General features: G+C 46.2%; 1 protein-coding gene and 1 pseudogene across 3 annotated transcripts in view; both read left to right on the top strand.

Moving 5' to 3' along the window:
• LOC110508072 (syntaxin-1A) overlaps window positions 1-23595 on the top strand; it is a 198949-nt gene that overhangs the window by 112333 nt on the left and 63021 nt on the right. The gene's annotated exons all lie outside the window — the stretch shown is intronic.
• On the top strand, window positions 5506-8004 carry LOC110508071 (diacylglycerol O-acyltransferase 2 pseudogene; annotated as a pseudogene). The gene has a single exon (XR_016492545.1). The product of XR_016492545.1 is annotated as a diacylglycerol O-acyltransferase 2 pseudogene (transcript).

Here is a 23595-nt window from a genome sequence, read left to right on the forward strand (position 1 = left end):
CCCAGTCCCAGCTCACGCCGGCAGAGATAGAAAAGCCGTAGGAGAACAAGCACATTGAGATACACATTGACTGAGTGATACATTTATTAATTCATGTCTTGTCTGTTGTGCTGTGGCAATGGAGGCCAGGGTGTAGTGGTGCTACTTGGGTTTGGGTGTGATTGAACTGTCAGTGGAGGAAGCAGCCCCTCAAGAGGCTGAAAATTATTTGGCATGGGCACTCAGATCCTCAAAATGTTTTACAGCTGGTATGGCAACTGCCTGGCATCTGACCGCAAGCGTGTCATGCAGCATTTGAGATGCTACTCTACAGGACTGTTTTGCTAGCACAGATTGGAATATGTTCAGGGATTCTTCCGATGGCATTGAGGAGTACACCACATCAGTCACCGGCTTCATCAATAAGTGCATAGACGACGTCGTCCCCACATTGACTGTACGTACTTATCCCAGCCAGAAGTCATGGATGACAGGAAACATCTGCACCGAGCTAAAGGCTAGAACCATCAAACAGGCAAGGCGTCAATACAGGACTAAGATTGAATCCTACTACACCAGACTACAAAAGGAAACCCAGCCGCGAGCTGCCCAGTGACGTGAGCCTACCAGACTAGCTAAATGCATTTTATGCTCGCTTCGAGGCAAGCAACACTGAAGCATGCATGAGAGCACCAGCTGTTCTGGACGACTGTGTGCTCACACTCCACATAGTAGATGTGAGCAAGACCTTTAAACAGGTCAACATTCACAAGGCCGCAGAGCCAGACGGATTACCAGGACGTGTACTCAGAGCATGCACAGACCAAGTGTGTTCACTGACATTTTCAACCTCTCCCTGAACGAGTCTGTTATACATACATGTTTCAAGCGGACCACCATAGTTCCTGCGCCCAAGATGCAAAGTTAACCTGTGTAAAATGACTGCCGCCCCATAGCACTCACGTCGGTAGCCATGAAGTGCTTTGAAAGGCTGGTTATGACTCACATCAACACCATCATCCCAGAAACCCTAGTCCCACTCCAATTTGTATCCTGCCCCAACAGATCCACAGACGACGCAAGCTCAATCACACTCCACACTGCCCTTTCCCACCTGGACAAAAATAACACTTATGTGAAAATGCTGTTCATTGACTACTTCTCAGCGTTCAACACCGTAGTGCCCACAATGCTCAACACTATGGTCTAGGGCACTGCATTGCAGCGCTAGCTGTGCCACCAGAGACTCTGGGTTCGCGCCCAGGCTCTGTCGCAGCCGGCCGCGACCGAGAGGTCCGTGGGGTGACGCACAATTGGCCTAGCGTCGTCCGGGTTAGGGAGTGTTTAGCCGGTAGGGATATCCTTGTCTCATCGCGCACCAGTGACTCCTGTGGCGGGCCGGGCGCAGTGTGCGCTAACCAAGGTGGCCAGGTGCTCTGTGTTTCCTCCAACAACATTGGTGCGGCTGGCTTCCGGGTTGGAGGTGCGCTGTGTTAAGAAGCAGTGTGGCTTGGTTGGGTTGTGTTTCGCCCGTATGGGAGCGATGAGATAGTAATTACTAACAACTGGATACCACGAAACTGGGGAGAAAAAGGGGGTAAAAATTTAAAATACAAATATATTTTTTTGCATATTTAGTAAATATTTTTTTAACTCTATTTCTTGAACCACACTGTTGGTTAAGGGCCCATAAGTAAGCAAAGGGCGCATGTAACAAATACATGTTTATTTTATTTTGATTTCACACTCATCACATACACTGCTGCTACTCTGTTTACTATCTATCCTGATTGCCTTGTCACTTTTACCCCTACTGTACCTACGTGTACAGTGTTTTTGAAAAGTATTCAGACACCTTGACTTTTTACACATTTAGTTACGTTACAGCCTTATTTTCCCCATCAATCTACATCAATAACCCATAATGACAAAGTAAAAACTGTTTTTTAGGACAGTTTTGCGAATTTATAGAAAATAATGATAAAACTGAGATATCACATTTACATAAGTATTCAGACCCTTTACTCAGCACTTTGTTGAAGCACCTTTGGTAACGATTACAGCCTCAAGTCTTCTTGGGTATGACGCTACAAGCTTGCCACACCTGTATTTGGGGAGTTTCTCCCATTCTTTTCTGCAGATCCTCTCAAGCTCTGTCAGGTTGGATGGGGAGCATTGCTGCACAGCTATTTTCAGGTCTCTCCAAATATGTTTTAATCGGGTTGAAGTCTGGGTTCTGGCTGGGCCACTAACACGGAACCCAGACCGGCTGCACGCATGCGCCATCGTGCGCCATCGTGAATACATTTATTTTGTCCCCCTACACCAAACGCGATCACGACACGGAGGTTAAAATATCAAAACAAGCTCTGAACCAATGACATTAATTTTGGGACCGGTCAAAAGCATTAAACATGTATGGCACTTTAGATAGCTAGCTTGCTGTTGCTAGCTAATTTGCAAATGTAATCTATTTTAGCCCATGGCATTGCAGACGTCCAATAACATGGATTTCTAAATGTATTTTGCGACACTCGCGCACGCGACGTTTCTGTTCGGCATGTAAAGGACATTCAGAGACTTGTCCCAAAGCCACTCCTGCATTGTCTTGGCTGTGCGCTTAGGGCCGTTGTCCTGCTGGAAGGTGAACCTTCGCCCCAGTCTGAGGTCCGGAGCAGGTTTTCATCAAGGATCTGTCTGTACTTTGCTCTGTTTGCTCACCTTTGCCTCGATCCTGACTAGTCTCCCAGTCCCTGCAGCTGAAATACATTCCCACAGCATGATGCTGCCACCACCATGCTTCACCGTAGGGATGCTGCCACCACCACGCTTCACCGTAGGGATGCTGCCACCACCATGCTTCACCGTAGGGATGATGCCATGTTTCCTCCAGACGTGACGCTTGGAATTCAGGCCAAAGAGTTCAATCTTGGTTTCATCAGACCAGAGAATCTTGTTTCTCATGGTCAGAGAGACTTTAGGTGCCTTTTGGCAAACTCCAAGCGGGCTGTCATGTGCCTTTTACTGAGGAGTGGCTTCCGTCTGGCCACGCTACCATAAAGGGCTGATTGGTGGATTGCTGCAGAGATTGTTGTCCTTCTGAAAGGTTCTCATCTCCACAGAGGAACTATAGAGCTCTGCCACCTCCCTAACTAAGGCCTTCTCCCCCGTTTGCTCAGTTTGGCCTGGCTGCCAATCCTGTCTTGGAGTTCAATGGACAATTTAACTGTATATGTTTGTGTGTGTGTGTATATATATGTATGTATGTATTAATGTGTGTGTGTGTGTGTTATACAGTTGAAGTCGGAAGTTTACATACACTTAGGTTGGAGTCATTAAAACTTATTTTTCAACCACTCCACACATTTCTTGTTAACAAATTATAGTTTTGACAAGTCGGTTAGGACATCTACTTTGTGCATGACACAAGTAATTTTTCCAACAATTGTTTACAGGCAGATTATTTCACTTATAATTCACTGTATCACAATTCCAGTGTGTCAGAAGTTTACATACACTAAGTTGACTGTGCCTTTGAACAGCTTGGAAAATGATGTCATGGCTTTAGAAGCTTCTGATAGGCTAATTGACATAATTAGAGTCAATTGGAGGTGTACCTGTGGATGTATTTCAAGGCCTACCTTCAAACTCAGTGCCTCTTTGCTTGACTTCATGGGAAAATAAAAAAAAATCAGCCAAGAAAAAACATTGTGGACCTCCACAAGTCTGGTTCATCCTAGGGAGCAATTTCCAAACACCTGAAGGTACCACGTTCGTCTGTACAAACAAGTATAAACACCATGGGACCACGCAGCCGTCATACCGCTCAGGAAGGAGACGCGTTCTGTCTCCTAGAGATAAACATACTTTGGTGCGAAAAAGTGCAAATCAATCCCAGAACAACAGCAAAGGACCTTGTGAAGATGCTGGAGGAAACAGGTACAAAGGTATCTATATCCACAGTAAAACGAGTCCTATATCAACATAACCTGAAAGGCCGTTCAGCAAGGAAGAAGCCACTTCAACTACATACACACACACACTATGTAATATCATAATAACTGCTAAGAATGACTGATGCAGTTGTATTGCACACTTCACATGTTATACCTGTGTGTGTGTGTGTGTGTGTGTGTGTGTGTGTGTGTGTGTGTGTTAAGGATCCACATGATGCCTTTAAGGCAGAAAAATACAAAAGATAGTTGACTGTAGGTTATTTATTTTAATTTTAGATGCGTTTCAGATAAGGCTCCTCTCTCTTACTCCCCCCCTCGCCCCGTTTTTCTCCTCTTTCCCTCTATTCCTTTCTCTTTCTAAAACACTGGAGCTAGATAAGGGATAAGCAGCATCTCCATGGCAACAGTTTCTTAATGAAAGCAACAAGCATGACCCCAAGGCTTTGTCTCTGAATCAAGGACAATAGAATGGCGTGTGAACCCCAAGGCTATATCTCTGAATCAAGGACAATAGAATGGTGTGTGAACCCCAAGGCTATATCTCTGAATGAAGGACAATAGAATGGCATGTGAACCCCAAGGCTATATCTCTGAATCAAGGACAATAGAATGGAGTGTGAACCCCAAGGCTGTATCTCTGAATCAAGGACAATAGAATGTTGTGTGAACCCCAAGGCTGTATCTCTGAATCAAGGACAATAGAATGGAGTGTGAACCCCAAGGCTGTATCTCTGAATCAAGGACAATAGAATGTTGTGTGAACCCCAAGGCTGTATCTCTGAATCAAGGATAATAGAATGTTGTGTGAACCCCAAGGCTATATCTCTGAATCAAGGACAATAGAATGGAGTGTGAACCCTAAGGCTATATCTCTGAATCAAGGACAATAGAATGGCGTGTGAACCCCAAGGCTATATCTCTGAATCAAGGACAATAGAATGGAGTGTGAACCCCAAGGCTATATCTCTGAATCAAGGACAATAGAATGGAGTGTGAACCCCAAGGCTATATCTCTGAATCAAGGACAATAGAATGGAGTGTGAACCCCAAGGCTATATCTCTGAATCAAGGACAATAGAATGGAGTGTGAACCCCAAGGCTATATCTCTGAATCAAGGACAATAGAATGGCATGTGAACCCCAAGGCTGTATCTCTGAATCAAGGACAATATAATGTCATGTGACCCCAAGGCTGTATCTCTGAATCAAGGACAATAGAATGTCGTGTGACTCTTCGGTGATGTCAGAATTCTGTTGACTCTCTGGTCTTGCCTTCTCTCTAGAGTCAGACAGCAGAAAAGGATGGTGATAGACACTGGATCGGTCTGTTTAGCCACATCAGTCGCGGTCTGTTATTTGCTCTATTTTAAGCGGTCAGCTCCAATGTGTCTGGTGGCCTTGACTTCACAGCCCTTGAAGTTAAGCAGAGGTAACTATGGTTACCCCGAATGTGAAAAACATTCCCCTCTCCCCTGGTTCCCTGCTCAGTAATAAATCTTAACCTCTGCCCCCCCCCCCCCCCCCCCCCCGCCCCACACACACACACACGCGTGCAAGAACTGTCGCACACACATGATGATTTTCATCTAATGTCTTGTCATTCCCATGACACCTCTGGCCTAATGACTGTCATTCTGGAGAGTCAGCACTGGACACCTGACCCGATCTTTCTGTGCTGTGAAGAGGGGTCATCACCACCATCCTGTATCCAGCTCTGTGCACTCCTATCTGGGGGTATGATCAGTGCACAGACAGCCTCTTCTCTCCAGGGTTCTGTGGATCCGTGATTCACCCTCAACCTGAAAACACACCCGTTCCGCTCATGTTCGATTTGGACTCTTGTCACCGTTTTATCTTTTTTAAAAGCGATAACTCATCAGTGTGTCAAAGTGTTACGGGAGTGGATGAACTCGTTATCTCTCTGCAGCCTCCGTTGAACTGTGATCAAAGTACGTCCGTGTAGGGTACTAGTTTCTCTCCGAACAGTCGCTCTTGTTCTCTGTAATCGCCTTATTTTGTGGGGGCGAAAACTACAGAAACGGTTTCAGGGATGAAGCTGGTGAAAACTCAAAGGACAGAGTTCCTGGAGAATATCAGTGTTCTGCAGTGGATATGGAGCTTCCTCCTGTTAGGTCCGGTTTGTATTGGATTGATGGTGTACCTTCTGTCGACTTCTCTGTGGCCGCTGCCTGTTCTCTACCTCATCTGGCAGTTGACGGACTGGCACACACCTGAAAGAGGAGGCAGGAGAAGTTCTTTTGTGAGAAACTGGAAAGTGTGGAATCGCGTTAGGGACTACTTCCCCATGAAGTTAGTGAAGACGGCGGAGTTGAACCCGAACGAGAACTACATCTTAGGGTGTCATCCTCATGGGGTGTTGAGCATCGGAGCCTTTGCCTCGTTTAGCACCGAGGCCTGTGGATTTATGGACCTCTTTCCTGGGGTGCGCTCCTGCCTCTGCATCCTGGGGGGCCTCTTCAAGATCCCCCTCTACAGGGAATATGTCATGGCCACAGGTTGTTGTCCCGTCAGCAAGCCCAGTCTAAAGCACCTTCTGTCTCATAGTGGACAAGGCAATGCGCTGGTGATAGTGATAGGGGGCGCTGCTGAGTCGCTGTTGAGCCTGCCTGGGGTCAACACTGTGGTTATGAAGCAGAGGAAAGGCTTCGTCCGGGTGGCCCTGGAGTTTGGGGCTAACCTGGTGCCCGTCTACTCGTATGGGGAGAACAATATTTTCCGCCAGGTGATCTTCTCGGAGGGCAGTGTGGGCTGGAGGTTCCAGCAACTCTTTAAGAAAATCATGAGCTTTTCCCCATGTTTGTTTGTAGGTGAACGCTGGTTCTGGATGCCTTACCGCTGCCCGGTCACCACTGTAGTGGGTAGTCCTATCCCAGTGCCAAAGAGGCCTTCTCCCACTCAGGAGGAGGTGGACCACTATCATGGCATCTATATGGAATCCCTGGTCAAGCTCTTCAATGAACACAAGGCCAGCTGTGGACTCTCAGACAGCCACGAGCTGCAGATCGTATAGACCAGTCGTTTAGACTGCTCCCACGAGGACAATGTGAATGACACCGTAGCCTATTGATCTCCACACTGAGACTACTTGAATAAACACGTTCCCGCTAGAGGATCTGATCCAGAGATGTCAACAATCATTGATCCTTGGATTTACCCAAGCTGCCTGGCTACTAGCGTTTTTACTGAAAACTAGAATCTCACGTCATTTGGTCAGATGCTGTTTACGTTGTCTGTCCACGACATACTACTTTAAGAATGACTACAACGGAATAGTGCATGTGCTTAATATGTAGCAATAATTTAACCATCATTTAACCATCATTAAACAGGTTCAAATTCAGCTCATTCTCCATTTCATAAAAAAACAGTGATTGATTGTGTGACTTAGGGTTTACTTAGAAACACTGGGCCGACATGTTGAGTACGATCAATTTTCTTAATTAAGAGTGTGAACACAGTCTGCCTCCCAGACCCAAAGATCAGCTAACTGAAACACACACACACACACACACACACACACACACTTCAATATTATAAAGAGGTGTTTGAGCTGCCAGTCCAAAAGGAAGGACACTCTCAACATGATGATTTTCATCTAATGTCTTGTCATTCCCATGACACCTCTGGCCTAATGACTGTCATTCTGGAGAGTCAGCACTGGACACCTGACCCGATCTTTCTGTGCTGTGAAGAGGGGTCATCACCACCATCCTGTATCCAGCTCTGTGCACTCCTATCTGGGGGTATGATCAGTGCACAGACAGCCTCTTCTCTCCAGGGTTCTGTGGATCCGTGATTCACCCTCAACCTGAAACACACCCGTCCGTTCATGTTCGATTTGGACTCTTGTCACCGTTTATCTTTTAAACGCGATAACTCATCAGTGTGTCAAAGTGTTACGGGAGTGGATGAAATCGTTATCTCTCTGCAGCCTCCGTTGAACTGTGATCAAAGTACGACAATGCAGGGTAAAATTGCACACGCAATTATTGAAATGTAAAACAAAATCCTTGTCACCTGATCCATCATTACAAGGTGTTTTAAATCATTGTTTGGTCTCACCATCGTTAATTTACTGTTAAACAGCTGTAGTTTTTGTCTTTGGCTGTTCTAGATTTCCTCTGAGGGTTTTGTTACAAGTCTTGTTCTCCTCCAATAATTTCCAGTTATTTAAATGTCCTCCGTGTGTATGACTTAGATACCTTAGCCAACCAGTTTAAACCAGTTCCATTCATAGTAACAATTTGTGGCCTACAGATTACTCTAACCATTTACACAACACAGTAATACAATGCTGTAAAATTCATAAAACACTCCCTACACCTCAGTAATGCACAATGTATTGTTTTTATATCCAATTTATTAGTCTCGTTAAACCAGATATATCATCTCACGGTTAGCAGTCATTCTCTAAGTTCTTTAATCTATGACAAGAGTATGTACTTTATATATATATATATATATATATATATATATATATATATATATATATATATATATATATATATATATATATATAGTCCTTCACATCCAGAAATGTGTTGCTATGGGGGATATGTTGCTGTTTAAGATTAAAGTCTTCTACAGTCATTCTGATTAGTGTGATATCTATTAACATGTGTACATTAATGGATAAATCCTAATAAAGATTAGCCACATTCACTGTTTTCAACACATCTGCTGACACCTAAATACATTGATTTACCCCCCCCCCCCCCCCCCCCCCCCTCCACCATCCCCTTTTTCTCCCCAATTTCGTGATTTACAATCTTGTCTCATCGCTGCAACTCCTCAACGGGCTCGGGAGAGGCGAACGTCGAGTCATACGTCCTCCGAAACATGACACGCCAAAACCGCGCCTCTTAACCACCCGCTCGCTTAACCCCCCCCAAGCCTGCTGCATCAATGAGTCGGAGGAAACACCGTTCGGACTGACGACTGAAGTCAACCTGCAGGCACCTGCCACAATGAGCCAAGTAAAGCTCCGCCCCCCCCCCGGCCACACCCTCCCCTAACCCGAACGACGCTGGACCAATCCCTGTGGGACTCCCGGTCACGGCCGGTTACCAAGGCGTTTTTGCCTGTCTGGCTGTGAAGCTTAGAGAGTTTTGCAGTTTATTGGTTTGTTATATGTAAATGTGCTGCTGTTGTGGAATTAAGATGATTAATTACTCTCTCTCTATTTTTGGAAAGGCAATTAGTGCCCAGGAGAGAGAGAGAGAGAAAGGGAGGTCTGTCTCTCTTGTAGACCTGAACTCAGCTCACAATGAAAGTTAACGATAGACAAAACACTGGAAGACAAGACACAAGTCCTCTCCACGTCAACTGGTAAGAGTGGCCTACCAGGTAGGATGCAATCGAAGAGTGTGCAGAGCCTGAGACGCCCAGCACTGAGAGGGTGGAGAGGAGGCAGAGCCTGAGACGCCCAGCCCTGAGAGGGTAGAGAGGAGGCAGAGCCTGAGACGCCCAGCCCTGAGAGGGTAGAGAGGAGGCAGAGCCTGAGACGCCCAGCCCTGAGAGGAAGGAGAGGAGGCAGAGCCTGAGACGCCCAGCCCTGAGCGAGTGGAGAGAAGGATCTGATGGTTCACGGTGTCAAAGGCAGAGGATAGATCTAGGAGGATGAGAACAGAGGAGAGAGAGTCAACTTTGGCAGTTCGCAGATCCTTCGTGACACAGAGAAAAGCAGTCTCGGTTGAGTGACTCATCTTGAAGCCAGACTGGTTAGGGTCAACAAGATCGTTCTGAGACAGATAGTGAGAGAGTTGGTCAGAGACATCCAGCTCAAGTATTTTGAAAAGAAAAGAAAGATGGGGTACCGGACTGTAGTTTGACGCCAGAGCAGTTGAGTGTTAGTTTCTTGAGGAGGAGAGCGACTAGAAGGCCATTTTGAAGTCAGAGGGATGCAGCCAGTGGTCAGGGATGAAGGATGTGAGGAATATGGGAGAAGGTCTCCAGAGATTGTCTGGAGGAGGGGGTGGGGCCTTGTGGGCAGGGATGAAGGATGTGAGGAATATGGGAGAAGGTCTCCAGAGATTGTCTGGAGGAGGGGGTGGGGCCTTGCGGGCAGGGATGAAGGATGTGAGGAATGGGAGAAGGTCTCCAGAGATGGTCTGGAGGAGGGGGTGGGGCCTAGCGGGCAGGTTGTTGGGTGGCCAGACTTCACTGGTCGCAGGATTTTAACTGGAGAGAGAGAGAGGGAAGAACGAGGTCATGGCGTAGGTTAGTTCTGAGTGAGTGAGACCAGTGGACTCAATATGCTGAGTGAATGAGACCAGTGGACTTAATATGCTGAGTGAATGAGACCAGTGGACTGAATAGGCTGAGTGAATGAGACCAGTGGACTCAATATGCTGAGTGAATGAGACCAGTGGACTCAATAGGCTGAGTGAATGAGTGGGACCAGTGGACTCAATAGGCTGAGTGAATGAGACCAGTGGACTCAATATGCTGAGTGAATGAGACCAGTGGACTGAATAGGCTGAGTGAATGAGACCAGTGGACTCAATATGCTGAGTGAATGAGACCAGTGGACTCAATAGGCTGAGTGAATGAGTGGGACCAGTGGACTCAATAGGCTGAGTGAATGAGACCAGTGGACTCAATAGGCTGAGTGAATGAGACCAGTGGACTCAATAGGCTGAGTGAATGAGACCAGTGGACTCAATAGGCTGAGTGAATGAGACCAGTGGACTCAATAGGCTGAGTGAATGAGTGGGACCAGTGTACTCAATAGGCTGAGTGAATGAGACCAGTGGACTCAATAGGCTGAGTGAATGAGACCAGTGGACTCAATAGGCTGAGTGAATGAGACCAGTGGACTCAATAGGCTGAGTGAAGGAGACCAGTGGACTCAATAGGCTGAGTGAATGAGACCAGTGGACTCAATAGGCTGAGTGAATGAGACCAGTGGACTCAATAGGCTGAGTGAATGAGACCAGTGGACTCAATAGGCTGAGTGAATGAGACCAGTGGACTCAATATGCTGAGTGAATGAGACCAGTGGACTCAATAGGCTGAGTGAATGAGACCAGTAGACTCAATAGGCTGAGTGAATGAGACCAGTGGACTGAATAGGCTGAGTGAATGAGAAGCGGATGTCATCAACCTTCTTTTCAAAGTGGTTGACAAAGTCGTCAGCAGAGAGGAAGGAGGAGTGGGGTGGGGGGGTGGAGGAATGAAGAGGGAGGAGAAGGTGGGAAAACAGTTTCCTAGGGTTAGAAAGTGTCTTGGTCAGCGGATACAGAGGACGAGAAGGTAGCGAGTAGGGAGTGGAAGGATGATGAGACTTACAGAAGTTTAGTTTTCCGTCCATTTTCGCTCAGAAGAGCGGTGAGCCATTGTCAGGAAATTAGCTTATGAAGGTGTTGAGGAACTCTCCAAGGGCACCTGGTGGGCGATAGGTGACAACAATGTTAAGCTTGAGTGGTTAAGTGACAGTGACAGCATGATATTCAAATAAGAGTAGAGAAAATCTCTCCTTCAGAGAAATGAGTAACGCTGTTGCGTCACCGTGACGACTACAGTTCCACAGCCCGCATTTAAACATACTGTAGGTTACTATACTGGTGAACACTGCAGTCTTGCTGAAGACCACCCTGTAAATCCAAGCCCTGCTTTATGGAAGGTTTTGAGACTGGCTGATAAAGTCTCGGGTTGGTGTGTGCCTGTGTGTGTTTGTTTGCCTGGGAGACAGGCTAACCCAGGGGAGGAGAGAAAAAGGAGGACGGGAGGAGGAGAGAAGAGAACACGTCTCCAGTTGCCAGGTCTTCCTGATAAGTCTGGTAGATCAGAAAGAGGGCCCCAGGCCATTTTACACCTGAGTATTTCCAGATCTCATTAAGGGCTGACTGGCTGGTGTCAGTCACTATTTCTGCTGCTACTGGGGGGGAAAACAGCACTGATCCTCTCTTCATAAACACCATAAGCTGCCAGTCTGTTTCTAGTCTCTTTAATGTAGCCTGGGTGCCAGTCTCTTTCTAGTCTCTTTAATATAGCCTGGGTGCCAGTCTGTTTCTAATCTCTTTAACATAGCCTGGGTGCCAGTATGTTTCTAGTCTCTTTAATATAGCCTGGGTGCCAGTCTGTTTCTAATCTCTTTAATATAGCCTGGGTGCCAGTATGTGTCTAGTCTCTTCAACATAGCCTGGGTGCCAGTCTGTTTCTAGTCTCTTTAATATAGCCTAGGTGCCCGTCTGTTTCTAGTCTCTTTAATATAGCCTGGGTGCCAGTCTGTTTCTAGTCTCTTTAATATAGCCTGGGTGCCAGTCTGTTTCTGGTCTCTTTAATATAGCCTGGGTGCCCGTCTGTTTCTAGTCTCTTTAATATAGCCTGGGTGCCAGTCTGTTTCTAGTCTCATTCATATAGCCTGGCTGCCAGTCTCTTTCTAGTCTCTTTAATATAGCCTGGGTGCCAGCCCTAATCCTCTCCTCATAAACCCCACAGGCTGCCAGTCTCTTTCTAGTCTCTTTAATATAGCCTAGGTGCCAGTCTGTTTCTAGTCTCTTTAATATAGCCTGGGTGCCAGTATGTTTCTAGTCTCTTTAATATAGCCTGGCTGCCAGTCTGTTTCTTGTCTCTTTAACAGCCTGGGAGCCAGTCTGTTTCTAGTCTCTTTAATATAGCCTGGGTGCCAGTCTATTTCTAGTCTCTTTAATATAGCCTGGGTGCCAGTCTGTTTCTAGTCTCTGTAATATAGCCTGGGTGCCAGTCTATTTCTAGTCTTTTTAACACAGCCTGGGTGCCAGTCTGTTTCTAGTCTAACATAGCCTGGGTGCCAGCCCTAAGCCTCTCCTCATAAACCCCACAGGCTGCCAGTCTCTTTAATATAGCCTAGGTGCCAGTCTGTTTCTAGTCTCTTTAACATAGCCTGGGTGCCAGTATGTTTCTAGTCTCTTTTTAATATAGCCTGGGTGCCAGCCCTAAGCCTCTCTTCATGAACCCCATAGGCTGCCAGTCTGTTTCTAGTCTCTTTAATATAGCCTGGGTGCCAGTCTGTTTTTAATCTATTTAATATAGCCTGGGTTCCAGCCCTAAGCCTCTCCTCATAAACCCCATAGGCTGCCAGTCTGTTTCTAGTCTATTTAATTAATATAGCCTGGGTGCCAGTCTGTTTCTAATCTCTTAAATATAGCCTGGGTGCCAGCCCTAAGTCTCTCCTCATAAACCCCACAGGCTGCCAGTCTGTTTCTGCTCTCTTGCCAACTCTTTATGGAATTGTCATGCAAAACATTTTATTGAGCTTGACAATGACAATGGACGAGGCAAAAGTACAAGCAGATCTGGGACCAAGCTACTGCTACTGGGACCAGGCTGTCGCTAATGGTACCAGGCTGCTGCTACTGGGACCAGGCTACTGCTACTGAGACCAGGCTACTGTACTGCTCCTGGGACCAGGCTACCGCTACTGGGACCAGGCTACCGCTGCTGGGACCAGGCTACTGTACTGTTACTGAGACCAGGCTACCGCTACTGGTACCAGGCTACCTCTACTGGGAGCAGGCTACTGCTACTGGGACCAGGCTACTGCTACTGGGACCAGGCTACTGTACTGCTACTGGGACCAGGTTACTGCTACTGGGACCAGGTTACTGCTACTGGGACCATGCTACTGCTACTGGGACCAGGCTACTGCTACTGGGACCAGGCTGCTGCTACTGAGACCAGGCTACTGTACTGCTCCTGGGACCAAGCTACTGCTACTGGGACCAGGCTACTGCTACTGGGACCAGGTTACTGCTATTGGGACAAGGCTACCTCTGCTGGGACCAGGCTACTGTACTGCTACTGAGACCAGGCTACTGCTACTGGGACCAGGCTACTGCTACTGGGACCAGGATACCGCTGCTGGGACCAGGCTACTGCTACTTAGACCAGGCTACCGCTGCTGGGACAAGGCTACTGCTACTGGGACCAGGTTACCGCTGCTGGGACCAGGCTACTGCTACTGGGACCAGGATACCGCTGCTGGGACAAGGCTACTGCTCCTGGGACCAGGTTACCGCTGCTGGGACCAGGCTACTGCTACTGGGACCAGGATACCGCTGCTGGGACCAGGCTACTGCTACCGGGACCAGGTTACCGCTGCTGGGACCAGGCTACTGTACTGCTACTGGGACCAGGCTACTGCTACTGGGACCAGGCTACTCCTACTGGGACCAGGCTACTGCTACTGGTACCAGGCTACCTCTACTGGGAGCAGGCTACTGCTACTGGGACCAGGCTACTGCTACTGGGACCAGGCTGCTGCTACTGAGACCAGGCTACTGTACTGCTCCTGGGACCAAGCTACTGCTACTGGGACCAGGCTACTGCTACTGGGACCAGGCTACTGCTATTGGGACAAGGCTACCGCTGCTGGGACCAGGCTACTGTACTGCTACTGAGACCAGGCTACTGCTACTGGGACCAGGCTACTGCTACTGGGACCAGGATACCGCTGCTGGGACCAGGCTACTGCTATTGGGACCAGGATACCGCTGCTGGGACCAGGCTACTGCTATTGGGACCAGGATACCGCTGCTGGGACCAGGCTACTGCTACTTAGACCAGGCTACCGCTGCTGGGACAAGGCTACTGCTACTGGGACCAGGTTACCGCTGCTGGGACCAGGCTACTGCTACTGGGACCAGGATACCGCTGCTGGGACAAGGCTACTGCTCCTGGGACCAAGTTACCGCTGCTGGGACATGGCTACTGCTACTGGGACCAGGCTACCGCTGCTGGGACCAGGCTACTGCTACTGGGACCAGGATACCGCTGCTGGGACCAGGCTACTGCTACCGGGACCAGGTTACCGCTGCTGGGACCAGGCTACTGTACTGCTACTGGGACCAGGCTACTGCTACTGAGACCAGGCTACTCCTACTGGGACCAGGCTACTATACTGCTCCTGTGACCAGGCTACTGCTACTGAGACCAGGCTACTGTACTGCTCCTGGGACCAGGCTACTGCTACTCAGACCAGGCTACTGCTCCTGGGACCAGGCTACTGCTCCTGTTGAGTAGCTGCTTTCCAATCTTTGGGAATCTCAGACAATACGAAAGAGAGGTTAAACAGGCTAGTGATAGGGTTGCAACAATTTTGGCAGATAATTTTAGAAAGAGAGGATCCAGATTGTCTAACCCGGCTGATTTGTAGGAGTCCAGATTTTGCAGCTCTTTCAGAACATCAGCTATCTGAATTTGGGTAAAGGAGAAGTGGGGGAGGTTTGGGCGAGTTGCTGTGGGGAGCGCAGGGCTGTTGACCGGGGTTGGGGTAGCCAGGTGGAAAGCATGGCCAGCCGTAGAAAAATGCTTATTGAAATTCTCAATTATTGTGGATTTATCGGTACTGACAGTGTTTCCTAGCCTCAGTGCAGTGGGCAGCTGGGAGGAGGTGCTCTTATTCTCCATGGACTTTACAGTGTCCCAGAACTTTTTGGAGTTTGTACTACAGGATGCAAGTTTCTGTTTTTTAAAAGCTAGCCTTAGCTTTCCTAACTGCCTGTGTATATTGTTCCTAACTTCCCTGAAAAGTTGTATATCACGGGGGCTATTCGATGCGAATGCAGAACGCAGCAGGATGTTTTTGTGCTGGTCAAGGGCAGTCAGGTCTGGAGTGAACTAAGGGCTATATCTATTCCTGGTTCTACATTTTTTTGAATGGAGCATGCTTATTTAAGATGGTGAGGAAGGCACTCTGAGGAAGGAAGGCATCCTCTACTGACGGGATGAGGTCAATGTCATTCCAGGATACCCCGGCCAGGTCGATTAGAAAAGCCTGTTCGCTGTGTTTTAGGGAGCGTTTGACAGTGATGAGGGGTGGTCGTTTGACCGCAGACCCATTACGGATGCAGGAAATGAGGCAGTGATCGCTGAGATCTTGGTTGAAAACAGCAGAGGTGTATTTGGAGGGCGAGTTTGTTAGGAGGATATCTATGAGGGTGCCGGTTGTCATGACGTTGGCCTGGAGGTAGGTTTATGACAGTCATAAATACCTCTTCCCCCCTTTTCTCTCTCTACCCTACTGATGTTACATTTGCTAAACCCTTGGTTAACATAGAGATTCTGGGAACATCAGAAGGTGGGGGGAAATTAACTATATTCTGGTAATCCGACCAATTGAACATATGCGGTGGTACTTAATGAATATGATGTCAGTTCGGTTGTCATCTGAGGCATTCTCATCAGTGATCAGATGACATAAACTCTACAGTGGAAAGTCTACACATCAGAGTTATCGGATTCACATGGAATTGTTGTTCAATTTAAATGTTTGAATATGAAATTATTCGTGTTGGGATGAAATGTGATTTTAGCTTCTAAAATGTGAGATTTGGGTTTTCATAAGATAGGGCTCTGCTCAATCAGTGGCCCGCCCCTGTGAAGGGACATGGGCTATAAAACTTTTTAAACACGCCCTCCTCTCCCTTCCTATATAAAGCCTTGACGACAATATAACCTCCTGTTCCGAGGATGTGAGAACGACGGTCCGATGTCAGAATGGTTCAGATAATAACTACAGAAAAATAAGACAACATCAGCGTGAGCTTTGGTTGCGAATGGTATGAACTTTGAACTCTTATTCACTACAGAAGTGATACCTCCTAGCCGTTGAGTTAGTAACAGCAGATGCAAACGAGGGTTGGGAAGGAACAGACAGAGTATCCCGTCTATCACACAACGACGTTACTACAACGTATCCAATTGACCACCAGAGACATTCTTCAAAGGACTCTGTTTGGCAACACGGCCTTCCATCTACCACCAACCTACCGAAGCGCAGCTCAGAGTAAATATTTATTGCATTTTCCTTTTCCAAATGGGGGGTAATTTAGAATGCATAAGATACTGTACTTACGATAGCACAGCTTCGCCCTTTGTTCCTCAGTCTTCCCGCTCTTTCACTCAAACCCAGCCCCTTTTCTTTTGTGTAACCAGCTGTCATATCTGTTCCGCCCGCTAGGGACGTTTTCCTTTATGAATTAATTTGTAATCAAGTTAATTAATTATGTGTATGTGTAATTCTGTGTGATTAGTTAGGTATTTGGTAAATAAATAATTAAACCCAATTTTGTATTGCTGATTCAACTTGTTAGCCAGTGTTCGTAAAGATAACCAAGAATTTACAACTTTCAGATGAGACTGAATTAAGATGACGATTAATACTGACTGCTATTGATGTAAAATATTACTAGGTCTTTAAGAGTTTATTCAGAAGATAACAGCTCTATAAATATTATTTTGTGGTGCCCCGACTCTCTAGTTAATTACATTTACATGATTAGCTCAATCAGGTAATATTATTTATTTATTTATTATTATTTTATGGAATAGCATGTCATATCACTTAATAGCCAAAGACACGACACCGTGTTTACAGATTTGGGTTTGTACCTGGTGGTTCATTGATAATTTGTGTGAGATTGAGGGCATCAAGCTTAGATTGTAGGATGGCCGGGGTGTTAAGTATGTCCCAGTTTAGGTCACCTAGCAGCACGAGCTCAGAAGATAGATGGGGGGGCAATCAATTCACATATGGTGTCCAGGGGGCAGAGGGTGGTCTATAGCAAGCGGCAACGGTGAGAGACTTGTTTTTGGAAAGGTTAATTTTTAGAAGTAGAAGCTTGAATTGTTTTGGTACAGACTTGGATAGTAAGACAGAACTTTGCAGGCTCTCTCTGCAGTATATTGCAACACCGCCCCCTTTGGCAGTTCTATCTTGGAGGAAAATGTTATAGTTAGGGATGGACATTTCAGGGTTTTTGGTGGTTACAGAAGTTAACAAATGAGAGCACCTGGGGAGTTGGAGTGGAGGTAGGCACTGCAGGTCCTGGATTAACCTCTACATCACCAGAACTGTCCGTCTAGCACGTTTGGAACAGAGAGTGAAGGGAGCAGGTTTCTGGGCACGATAGCATAGATTCAAGGCATAATGTACAGACAAAGGACAAAAGTATGGTAGGAAGAGAGTACATTGGAGGTAGACCTAGGTATTGAGTGATGAAGAGAGAGATATAGTCTCTAGAGATGTTTAAACCAGGTGATGTCATAGGATATGTGGGAGCTGGAACAACATGGTTGGTTAAGGCATATTGAGCAGGGTTAGAGGCTCTACAGTGAAATAAGACAGTAATCACTAACCAGGACAGTAATGGACAAGGCATGTTGATATTAGGGAGAGGCATGCAAAGCCAAGTGATCGTATGGGTCCAGTGAGTGGTTGGGCTGGCTGGGGACACGGCGATTGAGACAGTTAGCAGACTGAGGCTAGCAAGCTAGCAGTTAGCAGGCCGGGGCTAGCAAGCTAGCATAAGGGCCTTAGAGGGACGTCGCGAAGGGGGGAAGTCTGTTTTTGCCTCCTCGTGCGGTGACGTCGATAGACCAGTCGTGGTATTAGTAGGGTTTCAAGTAGCAGAAGGGTCCAAGTCCAATTGGCAAAATGGGTATTGTGGTCCAAGAAACTGGCCGATGGATCAGCTAACTGTCCAATATGCTATAGATAGCTAGCAGGCCGCCGTTAGCAGAATGGGCCTTCAGGGGACGTCGCGCCTGAGGGGCCTGTTGGGAGCCTCGGGCAGATTATATCGGTATTCCAGTCGTGAAGGATCGGCGGGGTTCCATGCCCTGTACCGGCAGTAGAAGGGGTCCGGATATTGTCGCCGAGGATTGGGCTTCAGGAGTAGCCCCGGAGCCCTAGCCAGGAGATGGGTCTAGCATGCGCTAGCTCCAGGCTAGTTGGTGCTTGCTCCGGGATGGAAACGTTAGCCAGGAGTAGTTAGCTAGCTGCCATGATCCAGATGAAGACGTTCAGAGTTTGCAGTAGCAATCCGGGGATATGGAGAGAAAAATAGGTCCGGAATTCTCTGGTTTGAAATGCGTTGTATGAACTGGCGAGAGCTTTTCGACCTAAAAATATTAAAAAGAATGCAAAGAAAAATATATAAAAAGATATATAGAGTGGATAGAACAAGTATTTGATACACTGCCGATTTTGCAGGTTTTCCTACTTACAAAGCATGTAGAGGTCTGTCATTTTTTATCATAGGTACACTTCAACTGTGAGAGACGGAATCTAAAACAAAAATCAAAAAAATCACATTGTATGATTTTTAAGTAATTCATTTGCATTTTTTTGCATGACATAAGTATTTGATCACCTACCAACCAGTAAGAATTCCGGCTCTCACAGACCTGTTAGTTTTTCTTTAAGAAGCCCTCCTGTTCTCCACTCCTTACCTGTATTAACTGCACCTGTTTGAACTCTGTATAAAAGACACCTGTCCACACACTCAATCAAACAGACTCCAACCTCTCCACAATGGCCAAGACCAGAGAGCTGTGTAAGGACATCAGGGTTAAAATTGTAGACCTGCACAAGGCTGGGATGGGCTACAGGACAATAGGCAAGCAGCCTGGTGAGAAGGCAACAACTGTTGGCGCAATTATTAGAAAATGGAAGAAGTTCGAGATGACGGTCAATCACCCTCGGTCTGGGGCTCCATGCAAGATCTCACCTCGTGGGGCATCAATGATCATGAGGAGGGTGAGGGATCAGCCCAGAACTACACGGCAGGACCTGGTCAATGACCTGAAGAGAGCTGGGACCACAGTCTCAAAGAAAACCATTAGTAACACACTACACCGTCATGGATTAAAATCCTGCAGCGCACGCAAGGTCCCCCTGCTCAAGCCAGCGCATGTCCAGGCCAGTCTGAAGTTTGCCAATGACCATCTGGATGATCCAGAGGAGGAATAGGAGAAGGTCATGTGGTCTGATAAGACAAAAATAGAGCTTTTTGGTCTAAACTCCACTCGCCGGGTTTGGAGGAAGAAGAAGGATGAGTACAACCCCAAGAACACCATCCCAACCGTGAAGCATGGAGGTGGAAACATCATTCTTTGGGGATGCTTTTCTGCAAAGGGGACAGGACGACTGCACCGTATTGAGGGGAGGATGGATGGGGCCATGAATCGCAAGATATTGGCCAACAACCTCCTTCTCTCAGTAAGAGCATTGAAGATGGGTTGTGGCTGGGTCTTCCAGCATGACAACAACCCGAAACACACAGCCAGGGCACCTAAGGACTGGCTCCGTAAGAAGCATCTCAAGGTCCTGGAGTGGCCTAGCCAGTCTCCAGACCTGAACCCAATAGAACATCTTTGGAGGGAGCTGAAAGTCTGTATTGCCCAGCGACAGCCCCGAAACCTGAAGGATCTGGAGAAGGTCTGTATGGAGGAGTGGGCCAAAATCCCTGCTGCAGTGTGTGCAAACCTGGTCAAGAACTACAGGAAACGTATGATCTCTTTAATTGCAAACAAAGGTTTCTGTACCAAATATTAAATTCTGCTTTTCTGGTGTACCAAATACTTATGTCATGCAATAAAATGCAAATTAATTACTTAAAAATCATACAATGTGATAGTCTGGATTTTTGTGCAACTATGATAAAAATTATAGACCTCTACATGCTTTGTAAGTTGGAAAACCTGCAAAATCGGCAGTGTATCAAATACTTGTTCTCCCCACTGTACATGGGACGAGACAAGACAAAGACATCTGACTGCTACGTCATGTGTGTGAGAGAGAGAGAGAGAGAATGAGTGAGAGAGAGAGAATGAGTGAGGGAGAGAGAGAGAGAGAGTGTGAGAGAGAGAGAGAGCCAGAGCCAAGAAGATAAGTATGGTGCATGTGAGAGCCAGGAGTTGAGTCAAACATAATTAGGACTCGGCTGTGATGACAGAGACGGTCTAAACAGTTGAGCTCTGAGGTGCCTGCTGTTGGCACTGAGAGGATGATGATTCTCAGGCAGAAGCATGTCATCACATCCTGTAGGATTCTGAACTTCAACCCTCTGTTATAGAGCCTACTTTAAGGCTGTCATAAGCCTAACTTAAGAGAACGCTCTGTCATAGAGCTGTCGTAAGCCTGACTTAACAGATCGCTCTGTTATAGAGAATACTTTAGGCTGTCGTAAGCCTGACTTAACAGAATGCTCTGTCATAGAGCTGTCGTAAGCCTGACTTAACAGATCGCTCTGTTATAGAGAATACTTTAGGCTGTCGTAAGCCTGACTTAACAGAACGCTCTGTCATAGAGCTGTTGTAAGCCTGACTTAACAGATCGCTCTGTTATAGAGCTGTTGTAAGCCTGACTTAACAGATCGCTCTGTTATAGAGAATACTTTAGGCTGTCGTAAGCCTGACTTAACAGAACGCTCTGTCATAGAGCTGTTGTAAGCCTGACTTAACAGATCGCTCTGTTATAGAGCTGTTGTAAGCCTGACTTAACAGATCGCTCTGTTATAAAGAATACTTTAGGCTGTCGTAAGCCTGACTTAACAGAACACTCTGTCATAGAGCTGTCGTAAGCCTGACTTAACAGAACGCTCTGTCATAGAGCTGTTGTAAGCCTGACTTAACAGAATGCTTTGTCATAGAGCTGTCGTAAGCCTGACTTAACAGAACGCTCTGTCATAGAGCTGTTGTAAGCCTGACTTAACAGATCGCTCTGTTATAGAGAATACTTTAGGCTGTCGTAAGCCTGACTTAACAGAACGCTCTGTCATAGAGCTGTCGTAAGCCTGACTTAACAGAACACTCTGTCATAGAGCTGTCGTAAGCCTGACTTAACAGAACGCTCTGTCATAGAGCTGTCGTAAGCCTGACTTAACAGAATGCTCTGTCATAGAGCTGTCGTAAGCCTGACTTAACAGAACGCTCTGTCATAGAGCTGTCGTAAGCCTGACTTAACAGAACACTCTGTCATAGAGCTGTCGTAAGCCTGACTTAACAGATCGCTCTGTTATAGAGAATACTTTAGGCTGTCGTAAGCCTGACTTAACAGAACGCTCTGTCATAGAGCTGTCGTAAGCCTGACTTAACAGAACGCTCTGTCATAGAGCTGTTGTAAGCCTGACTTAACAGATCGCTCTGTTATAGAGCTGTCGTAAGCCTGACTTAACAGAACACTCTGTCATAGAGCTGTCGTAAGCCTGACTTAACAGAACGCTCTGTCATAGAGCTGTCGTAAGCCTGACTTAACAGATCGCTCTGTTATAGAGAATACTTTAGGCTGTCGTAAGCGTTTTACATAAACAACCTTAAGGTATGCGTTGCTGCAACATGTATTATTGAACACACCTTATGAAATGCAACAACGAATTTCAATATATCCGAAAATAATGATATACTGTAGTAAGACGCTGTCAGGGGAGGAGTGGGACTAGCATGTTGAAACGCTGTGTTGCTGTCACCAATACTCCTCCCTCATCTTGTCACTCCTCGGGATGCGTCCCAAATGACACCCTTTTCCCTGTATAGTGAAGCACTTTTGTAGTGCACTACATAGGGAATAGGGTTTCATTTGGGATGCCGCCCTCCTCTCTTTCCCTTTCTGTCTGGTCTTGTATCTCTCTAACGGTGAGGCTGATGAATAGGGACTAGTGCTGGTTAAAGCCATGTACAGTATACAGTACCCTAACTCATACAGTCCAATAGAATATAGGATATATTCCACTAACCACTAACCCTAACTCATACAGTCCCATAGAATATAGGATATATTCCACTAACCCTAACTCATACAGTCCAATAGAATATAGGTTATATTCCACTAACCCTAACTCATACAGTCCAATATAATATAGGTTATATTCCACTAACACTAACTCATACAGTCCAATATAATATAGGATATATTCCACTAACCCTAACTCATACAGTCCCATAGAATATAGGTTATATTCCACTAACCCTAACTCATACAGTCCAATAGAATATAGGATATATTCCACTAACCCTAACTCATACAGTCCAATAGTATATAGGTTATATTCCACTATCCACTAACTCATACAGTCCCATAGAATATAGGTTATATTCCACTAACCCTAACTCATACAGTCCAATATAATATAGGTTATATTCCACTATCCACTAACCCTAACTCATACAGTCCAATAGAATATAGGTTATATTCCACTATCCACTAACCCTAACTCATACAGTCCCATAGAATATAGGATATATTCCACTATCCACTAACCCTAACTCATACAGTCCAATAGAATATAGGTTATATTCCACTAACCCTAACTCATACAGTCCAATAGAATATAGGTTATATTCCACTAACCCTAACTCATACAGTCCAATAGAATATAGGATATATTCCACTAACCCTAACTCATACAGTCCCATAGAATATAGGATATATTCCACTATCCACTAACCCTAACTCATACAGTCCAATAGAATATAGGTTATATTCCACTAACCCTAACTCATACAGTCCCATAGAATATAGGTTATATTCCACTAACCCTAACTCATACAGTCTAACACTATCCACTAACCCTAACTCATACAGTCCCATAGAATATAGGTTATATTCCACTAACCCTAACTCATACAGTCTAACACTATCCACTAACCCTAACTCATACAGTCCAATAGAATATACAGTTGCAGTAGGAAATGTACATACACTTAGGCTGGAGTCATTAAATCTAGTTTTTCAACCACTCCACAAATTTCTTGTTAACAAACTATAGTTTTGGCAAGTCGGTTGGGACATCTACTTTGTGCATGACAAGTAATTTTACCAACAATTGTTTACAGACAGATTATTTCACTTATAATTCACTATAATTCACTCCAT

Source organism: Oncorhynchus mykiss, chromosome 27 (assembly GCF_057628025.1).
Source record: "Oncorhynchus mykiss isolate SJ-2025 chromosome 27, ASM5762802v1, whole genome shotgun sequence".
Classification (NCBI taxonomy): Eukaryota; Metazoa; Chordata; class Actinopteri; order Salmoniformes; family Salmonidae; genus Oncorhynchus; species Oncorhynchus mykiss.